Here is a 9920-nt window from a genome sequence, read left to right on the forward strand (position 1 = left end):
CGAGCGGCTGTTATTTGTGTGCAGGGGCTGTTTACGTTGTGTTCCTTGGTTCTCCTACTGGTTCGATACCTTGGTTTCATTACTGAGGGAAATACTTACCGTTGTTGTGCTACATCATCCTCTCCTCTTGGGAGAAACACCGACGTAGTCCAAGCAAACATCATCAGTCCACAGCAAAGTCCGAGTCGCTTGCTCGGAGATCAGGGATGGCGATGACGCCTGTTTGGGGAGAAGTGATGACGATGATGCTTGTGTGCTAGCTCGATGAGTCACTCTTTGTATAGGGTTGTGTGGGCTATTTGTATGTGCCGCTCAACTGTTTGTGACGGTTTTCGCCCGGTTTTCCGTTAATTAACAGGGCAACTTGTTGGGGAACGCAGTATTTTAAAAAAAATTCCTACGACACGCAAGATCTATCTAGGAGATGCATAGCAACGAGAGGGGAGAGTGTGTCCACGTACCCTCGTAGACCGAAAGCGGAAGCGTTTAGTAATGCGGTTGATGTAGTCGAACTTCTTCGCGATCCAACCGATCCAAGTACCGAACGTACGACACCTCCGCGTTCAGCACACGTTCAGCTCGATGACGTCCCTCGCGCTCTTGATCCAGTTGAGGACGAGGGTGAGTTCCGCCAGCACGACGGCGTGGCGACGGTGATGATGATGTTACCGGCGCAGGCCTTCGTCTAAGCACTACGACGATATGATCGAAGTGTGTAACTGTGGAGGGGGGCACCGCACACGGCTAAAAGATCAACTTGTGTGTCTTTGGGGTGCCCCCTGCCCACTTATATAAAGAAGGGGGAAGAGGAGGCTGGCCTAGGAGGGGCGCGCCTATAGGGGGAGCCCAACTAGGATCCCCAATCCTAGTTGGAGTCCCCTTCCTTTTCCAAGAGGGGAGAGAGGGAAGGAGTAGGAGAGGGAGAAGGAAAGAGGGGGGCGCCGCCCCCTCCCTAGTACAATTCAGACCAGCCCATGGGGGGCGTGCGGCCTCCCCTTGTGGCCCTTCTCTCCTTTCCACTAAGGCCCATGAAGGCCCAATACTTCCCCCGGTGAATTCCCGTAACTCTCCGGTACTCCGAAAAATACCCGAACCACTCAGAACCTTTCCGATGTCCGAATATAGCCTTCCAATATATCGATTTTTACGTCTTGACCATTTCGAGACTCCTTGTCATGTCCGTGATCTCATCCGAGACTCCGAGCAATCTTCGGTACATCAAATCACATGACTCATAATACAAATCGTCATCAAACGTTAAGCGTGCGGACCCTACGGTTCAAGAACTATGTAGACATGACCGAGACACATCTCCGGTCAATAACCAATAGCGGAACCTGGATGCTCATATTGGCTCCTACATATTATACGAAGATCTTTATCGGTCAAACCACATAACAACATACATTGTTCCTTTTGTCATTGGTATGTTACTTGCCCGAGATTCGATTGTCGGTATCACCATATCTAGTTCAATCTCGTTGCCGGCCAATCTCTTTACTCGTTCCGTAATGCATCATCCCGGAACTAACTCATTAGTCACATTGCTTGCAAGGCTTATTGTGATGTGCATTACCGAGAGGGCCCAGAGATACCTCTCCGACAATCGGAGTGACAAATCCTAATCTCGATCTATGCCAACTCAACAAACACCATCGGAGACACCTGTAGAGCATCTTTATAATCACCCAGTTACGTTGTGACGTTTGATAGCACACTAAGTGTTCCTCCAGTATTCGAGAGTTGCATAATCTCATAGTCAGAGGAACATGTATAAGTCATGAAGAAAGCAATAGCAATAAACTAAACGATCATAGTGCTAAGCTAACGGATGGGTCTTGTCCATCACATCATTCTCTAATGATGTGATCACGTTCATCAAATGACAACACATGCCTATGGCTAGGAAACATAACCATGTTTGATAAACAAGCTAGTCAAGTAGAGGCATACTAGGGACACTCTGTTTGTCTATGTATTCACACATGTACTAAGTTTTCGGTTAATACAATTCTAGCATGAATAATAAACATTTATCATGATACAAGGAAATATAAATAACAACTTTATTATTGCCTCTAGGGCATATTTCCTTCGGTCTCCCACTTGCACTAGAGTCAATAATCTAGTTCACATCGCCATGTGATTTAACACCAATAGTTCACATCACCATGTGATTTGTTCACATCGCCATGTGACTAATACCCAAAGGGTTTTACTAGAGTCAATAATCTAGTTCACATCGCTATGTGATTAACACCCAAAGAGTACTAAGGTGTGATCATGTTTTGCTTGTGAGAGAAGCTTAGTCAATGGGTTTGTCACATTCAGAGCCGTATGTATTTTTGCAAATTTTCTATGTCTACAATGCTCTGCATGGAGCTACTATAGCTAATTGCTCCCACTTTCAATATGTATCCAGATTGAGACTCAGAGTCATCCGGATCGGAGTAAAAGCTTGCATCGGCGTAACTATTTACGACGAACTCTTTATCACCTCCATAACCGAGAAATATCTCCTTAGTCATTTAAGGATAATTTTGACCGCTGTCAAGTGATCCACTCCAGGATCAATATCATACCCCCTTACAAAACTCATGGCAAGGTACACTAAAGGTTTTGTACACAGCATAGCATACTTTATAGAACCTATGGCTGAGGCATAGGGAATGACTTTTCATTCTCTTTCTATTTTCAGCCGTGGTCGGGTTTTGAGTCTTTACTCAACTTCACACCTTACAACTCAGGCAAGAACTCCTTCTTTGACTGATCCATTTTGAACTCCTTCAAAATCTTATCAAGGTATGTACTCATCCAAAGTCTTATCAAGCGTCTTGATCTATCTTTATAGATCTTGATGCCCAATATGTAAGTAGCTTCACTGAGGTCTTTCATTGAAAAACTCCTTTCAAACACTCCTTTATGCTTTCCAGAAAATTCTACATTATTTCCGGTCAACAATATGTCATTCACATATACTTATCAGAAATGTTGTAGTGATCCCACTCACTTTCTTGTAAATATAGGCTTCACCGCAAGTCTGTATAAAACTATATGCTTTGATCAACTTATCAAAGCGTATATTCCAACTCCGAGATGCTTGCACCAGTCCATAGATGGATCGCTGGGGCTTGCATACTTGGCTAGCACCTTTAGGATTGACAAAACCTTCTTGTTGTATCATATACAACTCTTCTTTAAGAAATCCATTAAGGAATGCAGTTTTGACATCCATTTGCCAGATTTCATAAAATGTGGCAATTGCTAACATGATTCGGACAGACTTAAGCATCGCTATGAGTGAGAAAATCTCATCGTAGTCAACACCTTGAACTTGTCGAAAACCTTTTGCGACAATTCGATCTTTGTAGATAGTAACACTACTATCAGCGTCCGTCTTCCTCTTGAAGATCCATTTATTCTCAATGGCTCACCGATCATCAGGCAAGTCAATCAAAGTCCATACTTTGTTCTCATACATGGATCCCATCTCAGATTTCATAGCCTCAAGCCATTTCGTGGAATCTGGGCTCATCATCGCTTCCTCATAGTTCGTAGGTTCGTCATGGTCTAGTAACATGACTTTCAGAACAGGATTACCGTACCACTCTGGTGCGGACCGTACTCTGGTTGACCTACGAGGTTCGGTAGTAACTTGATCTGAAGTTTCATGATCATCATCATTAGCTTCCTCACTAATTGGTGTAGGAATCACTGGAACTGATTTCTGTGATGAACTACTTTCCAATTCGGGAGAAGGTACAATTACCTCATCAAGTTCTACTTTCCTCCCACTCACTTCTTTCGAGAGAAACTCCTTCTCTAGAAAGGATCCATTCTTAGCAACGAATATCTTGCCTTCGGATCTGTGATAGAAGGTGTACCCAACAGTTTCTTTTTGGTATCCTATGAAGACGCGCTTCTCCGATTTGGGTTTGAGCTTATCAGGCTAAAACTTTTTCACATAAGCATTGCAACCCCAAACTTTAAGAAACGACAACTTGGGTTTCTTGCCAAACCACAGTCCATATGGTGTCGTCTCAACGGATTTAGATGGTGCCCTATTTAATGTGAATGCAGCTGCCTCTAATGCATAGCCCCAAAACGATAGTGGTAAATTGGTAAGAGATATCATAGATCGCACTATATCTAATAAAGTACGGTCACGACGTTCGGATACACCATTACGCTGTGGTGGTCCGGGTGGCGTGAGTTGCGAAACTATTCCACATTGTTTCAAATGAAGACCAAACTTGTAACTCAAATATTCGCCTCCACGATCAGATCGTAGAAACTTTATTTTCTTGTTACGATGATTTTCCACTTCACTCTAAAATTCTTTGAACTTTTCAAATGTTTCAGACTTATGTTTCATTAAGTATATATACCCATATCTGCTCAAATCATCTGTGAAGGCTAGAAAATAACGATACCCGCCGCGAGCCTCAACACTCATCGGACTGCATACATCAGTATGTATTATTTCCAATAAGTCAGTGGCTCGCTCCATTGTTCCTAAGAATGGAGTTTTAGTCATCTTGCCCATGAGGCATGGTTCGCAAGTATCAAGTGATTCCAAAAGCCCATCAGCATGGAGTTTCTTCAAGCGCTTTACACCAATATGACCTAAACGGCAGTGCCACAAATAAGTTGCACTATCATTATTAACTTTGCATCTTTTGGCTTCAATATTATGAATATGTGTATCACTACAATCGAGATTCAATAAACCATTTATATTGGGTGTATGACCATAGAAGGTATTATTCATGTAAACAGAACAACTCTGACTTAAATGAGTAACCGTATTGCAATAAACATGATCCAATCATATTCATGCTCAACGCAAACACCAAATAACATTTATTTAGGTTCAACACTAATCCCGAAGGTAGAGGGAGTATGCGATGGTGATCTTATCAACCTTGGAATCTCTTCCAACACACATCGCCACTTTGCCCTCAACTAGTCTCTGTTCATTTTGTAATTCCTGTTTCAAGTTACTAATATTAGCAACTGAACCGGTATCAAATACCCTGGGTTTACTATGAACACTAGTAAAGTACACGTCGATAACATGTATATCAAATATACCTTTGTTCACTTTGCCATCCTTCTTATCCGCCAAGTATTTGGGGTATTTCCGCTTCCAGTGACCATTCCCTTTGCAGTAGTAGCACTCAGTTTCAGGCTTAGGTCTAGCTTTGGGTTTCTTCACGGGAGTGGCAACTTGCTTGCCATTGTTTCTTGAAGTTCCCTTTCTTTTCTTTTGCCCTTTTTCTTGAAACTAGTGGTCTTGTTAACCATCAAAACTTGATGCTCTTTCTTGATTTCTACCTTCGCCGATTTTAGCATCGCGAAGAGCTCAGGAATCGTTTTCGTCATCCCTTGCATATTATAGTTCATCACGAAGTTCTAGTAACTTGGTGATAGTGACTAGAGAACTCTGTCATCACTATCTTATCTGGAAGATTAACTCCCACTTGATTCAAGCGATTGTAGTACTCAGACATTCTGAGCACATGCTCACTGGTTGAGCTATTCTCCTCCATCTTGTAGGCAAAGTATTTGTCAGAGGTCTCATACCTCTCGACTCGGGCATGAGTCTGAAATACCAATTTCAGCTCTTGGAACATCTTACATGCTCCGTGTCGTTCAAAACGTTTTTGAAGTCCCGGTTCTAAGCCGTAAAGCATGGTGCACTAAACTATCAATTAGTCATCATACCAAACTTGTCAAACGTTCATAACGTCTGCATCTGCTCCTGCAATAGGTCCATCACCTAGCGGTGCATCAAGGACATAATTCTTCTGTGCAACAATGAGGATAATCCTCATATTACGAACCTAGTCCGCATCATTGCTACTATCAACTTTCAACTTAGTTTTCTCTAGGAACACATCAAAAATAAACGGGGAAGCTATACGCGAGCTTATTGATCTACAACATAGATATGCAAATACTATCAGGACTAAGTTCTTGATAAATTAAAGTTTAATTAATCATATTACTTAAGAACTCCCACTTAGATAGACATCCCTCTAATCATATAAGTGATCATGTGATCCATATCAACTAAACCATGTCCGATCATCACGTGAGATGGAGTAGTTTTCAATGGTGAACATCACTATGTTGATCATATCTACTATATGATTCATGCTCGATCTTTCGATCTCAATGTTCCGAGGCCATACCTGCATATGCTAGGCTCGTCAAGTTTAACTCGAGTATTCCGTGTGTGCAAAACTGGCTTGCACCCGTTGTATGTGAACGTAGAGCTTATCACACCCGATCATCACGTGGTGTCTCAGCACGAAGAACTGTAGCAACGGTGCATACTCAGGGAGAACACTTATACCTTGAAATTTTAGTAAGGGATCATCTCATAATGCTACCGTCGTACTAAGCAAAATAAGATGCATAAAAGATAAACATCACATGCAATCAAAATATGTGACATGATATGGCCATCATCATCTTGTGCATTTGATCTCCATCTCCAAAGTACCGTCATGATCTCCATCGTCACCAGCATGACACCATGATCTCCATCATCTTGATCTTTATCAACGTGTTGTCACATGGTCATCTCGCCAACTATTGCTTTTGCAACTATTGCTATCGTATAGCGATAAAGTAAAGCAATTATATGGCGCTTGCATCTTATGCAATAAAGAGACAACCATAAGGCTCCTGCCAGTTGCCGATAACTTTAACAAAACATGATCATATCATACAACAATTTATATCTCATCACGTCTTGACCATATCACATCACAACATGCCCTACAAAAACAAGTTAGACGTCCTCTACTTTGTTGTTGCAAGTTTTACGTGGCTGCTATGGGCTTCTAGCAAGAACCGTTCTTACCTACGCATCAAAACCACAATGATTTTTCGTCAAGTGTGTTGTTTTAACCTTCAACAAGGACCGAGCGTAGTCAAACTCGATTCAACTAAAGTTGGAGAACCACCTGTGTGCGAAGCACGGCGGTAGAACCAGTCTCATGAACGCGGTCATGTAATGTCGGTCTGGGCTGCTTCATCCAACAATACCGCCGAATCAAAGTATGACATGTTGGTAAGAAGTATGACTATTATCGTCCACAACTCTTTGTGATCTACTCATGCATATAACATCTACGCATAGACCTGGCTCTGATACCACTATTGGGGAACGCAATATTTTCAAAATAATTCTATGATCACGCAAGATCTATCTAGGAGATGCATAGCAACGAGAGGGGAGAGTGTGTCCACGTACCCTCATAGACCGAAAGCGGAAGCGTTTAGTTGCACGGTTGATGTAGTCGAACTTCTTCGCAATCTAACCGATCCAAGTACCGAACGTACGGCACCTCCGCGCTCAGCACACGTTCAGCTCGATGACGTCCCTCGTACACTTGATCCAGTTGAGGACGAGGGTGAGTTCCGTCAGCACGACAGCGTGGCGACGGTAATGATGATGTTATCGGCGCAGGGCTTCGTCTAAGCACTACGGCGATATGATCGAGGTGTGTAACTGTGGAGGGGGCACCGCACACGGCTAAAAGATCAACTTGTGTGTCTTTGGGGTGCCCCCCTGCCCACGTATATAAAGGAGGGGGGAAGAGGAGGCCGACCTAGGAGGGGCGCGCCTATAGGGGGAGTCCAACTAGGATTCGCAATCCTAGTTGGAGTCCCCTTCCTTTTCCAAGAGGGGAGAGAGGGAAGGAGTAGGAGAGGGAGAAGGAAAGAGGGGGCGCCGCCCCCTCCCTAGTACAATTCGGACCAGCCCATGGGGGGGCGCGCGGCCTCCCCTTGTGGCCCTTCTCTCCTTTCCACTAAGGCCCATGAAGGCCCAATACTTCCCCCGGCGAATTCCCGCAACTCTCCGGTACTCCGAAAAATACCTGAACCACTCAGAACCTTTCCGATGTCTGAATATAGCCTTACAATATATCGATTCTTACCTCTCGACCATTTCGAGACTCCTTGTCATGTCCGTGATCTCATCTGGGACTCCGAACAAACTTCGGTACATCAAATCACATAATTCATAATACAAATCGTCATCGAACGTTAAGCGTGCAGACCCTACGGGTTCAAGAACTATGTAGACATGACCGAGACACATCTCCGGTCAATATCGAATAGCGGAACCTGGATGCTCATATTGGCTCCTACATATTATACGAAGATCTTTATCGGTCAAACCGCATAACAACATACGTTGTTCTCTTTGTCATTGGTATGTTACTTGCCCGAGATTCGATCATCGGTATCACCATACCTAGTTCAATCTCGTTGCCGGCCAATCTCTTTACTCGTTCCGTAATGCATCATCCCGCAACTAACTCATTAGTCACATTGCTTGTAAGGCTTATTGTGATGTGCATTACCGAGAGGGCCCAGAGATACCTCTCCGACAATCGGAGTGACAAATCATAATCTCGATCTATGCCAACTCAACAAACACCATCGGAGACACCTGTACAGCATCTTTATAATCACCCAGTTACGTTGTGACGTTTGATAGCACACTAAGTGTTCCTCCGGTATTCGGGAGTTGCATAATCTCATAGTCAGAGGAACATGTATAAGTCATGAAGAAAGCAATAGCAATAAACTAAACGATCATAGTGCTAAGCTAACGGATGGGTCTTGTCCATCACATCATTATCTAATGATGTGATCCCGTTCATCAAATGACAACACATGTCTATGGCTAGGAAACATAACTATCTTTGATAAACAAGCTAGTCAAGTAGAGGCATACTAGAGACACTCTGTTTGTCTATGTATTCACACATGTACTAAGTTTCCGGTTAATACAATTCTAGCATGAATAATAAACATTTATTATGATATAAGGAAATATAAATAACAACTTTATTATTGCCTCTAGGGCATATTTCTTCACAACCCTCTTATGCTTAATTAATGAATGAGGCAAATTTTTACTTTCATTTCGAAAAAAACATGCCCTGACGAAAATCAACTCTACGGGCATCGAACTGCATGTCGTACGTACTTAGAGGCTTTCTTCCCTCATACGCATAGGGGTAGGATACACAATTTTTGGTCACGACCTTTGTCCTTGCAAACAAAGGAAAGAATTACCAAGTTTCGGTAATTACTCCCTACGTCCCTATCATTGTGTGGGGTTTATCAAGAACAGGGAGATACTCCTCCGTTCACATTCTTATAAGACCATAATGCCAAGGCTCATTCGCTATCCTCCATAACACAATCAACATTGACATCTCCCCACAAAAAAAACATTGACATCAATTATTTTATAAAATTTAGAAGTCAAAAAATAACAGATACATACATGCCACTAAGACATGAACTTAATATGTAAATATATATGATAAATTGTATGCTATCTGGATGGCTGACCACGCAGAATGCACAAACACACACAAAAGAAAGAGGAGTCAGATTATCTCATCGTGAGTACAAAAGGTACACTTATTTCTTCCTTGCCAATTGCGACAGACGAGGTTGTCTTTGGTCACTATAATTCCCCTCTAAAGATATCACATGATGATTTAAATTTTTAGTGAAATCCCCAACTTCCAAATTTTCTTGTTATTATCCATTGAGACCTCTAATTAGTGAGCGCATGGTACATACAGTCAACTGTGAAGGATCAGATGTAGTGAGGTTCCAGTAAAATACATCTCGCCCTTATTATTTCTAGTGTTAGTTGTACTACCATGTTTGAAGATAAATAGATTAGAAGTTTTTCGGAAAAAAAACACATCTCGCCCTCGTGTCAGGTTAAGTGAAATCAATCGGGATAAAAGATTTTGCATGACATAAGACGGAGGCCTATCAAATCCCGTGTGAAAAAAATGTCCAGCGAGGATGAAATGAGCACCTGCGCAAGAGTATCATTCTTATCATGAACAACACGGTACAAAGTTGGA

Source organism: Aegilops tauschii, chromosome 4 (genome assembly GCF_002575655.3).
Source record: "Aegilops tauschii subsp. strangulata cultivar AL8/78 chromosome 4, Aet v6.0, whole genome shotgun sequence".
NCBI classification, from domain to species: Eukaryota; Viridiplantae; Streptophyta; class Magnoliopsida; order Poales; family Poaceae; genus Aegilops; species Aegilops tauschii.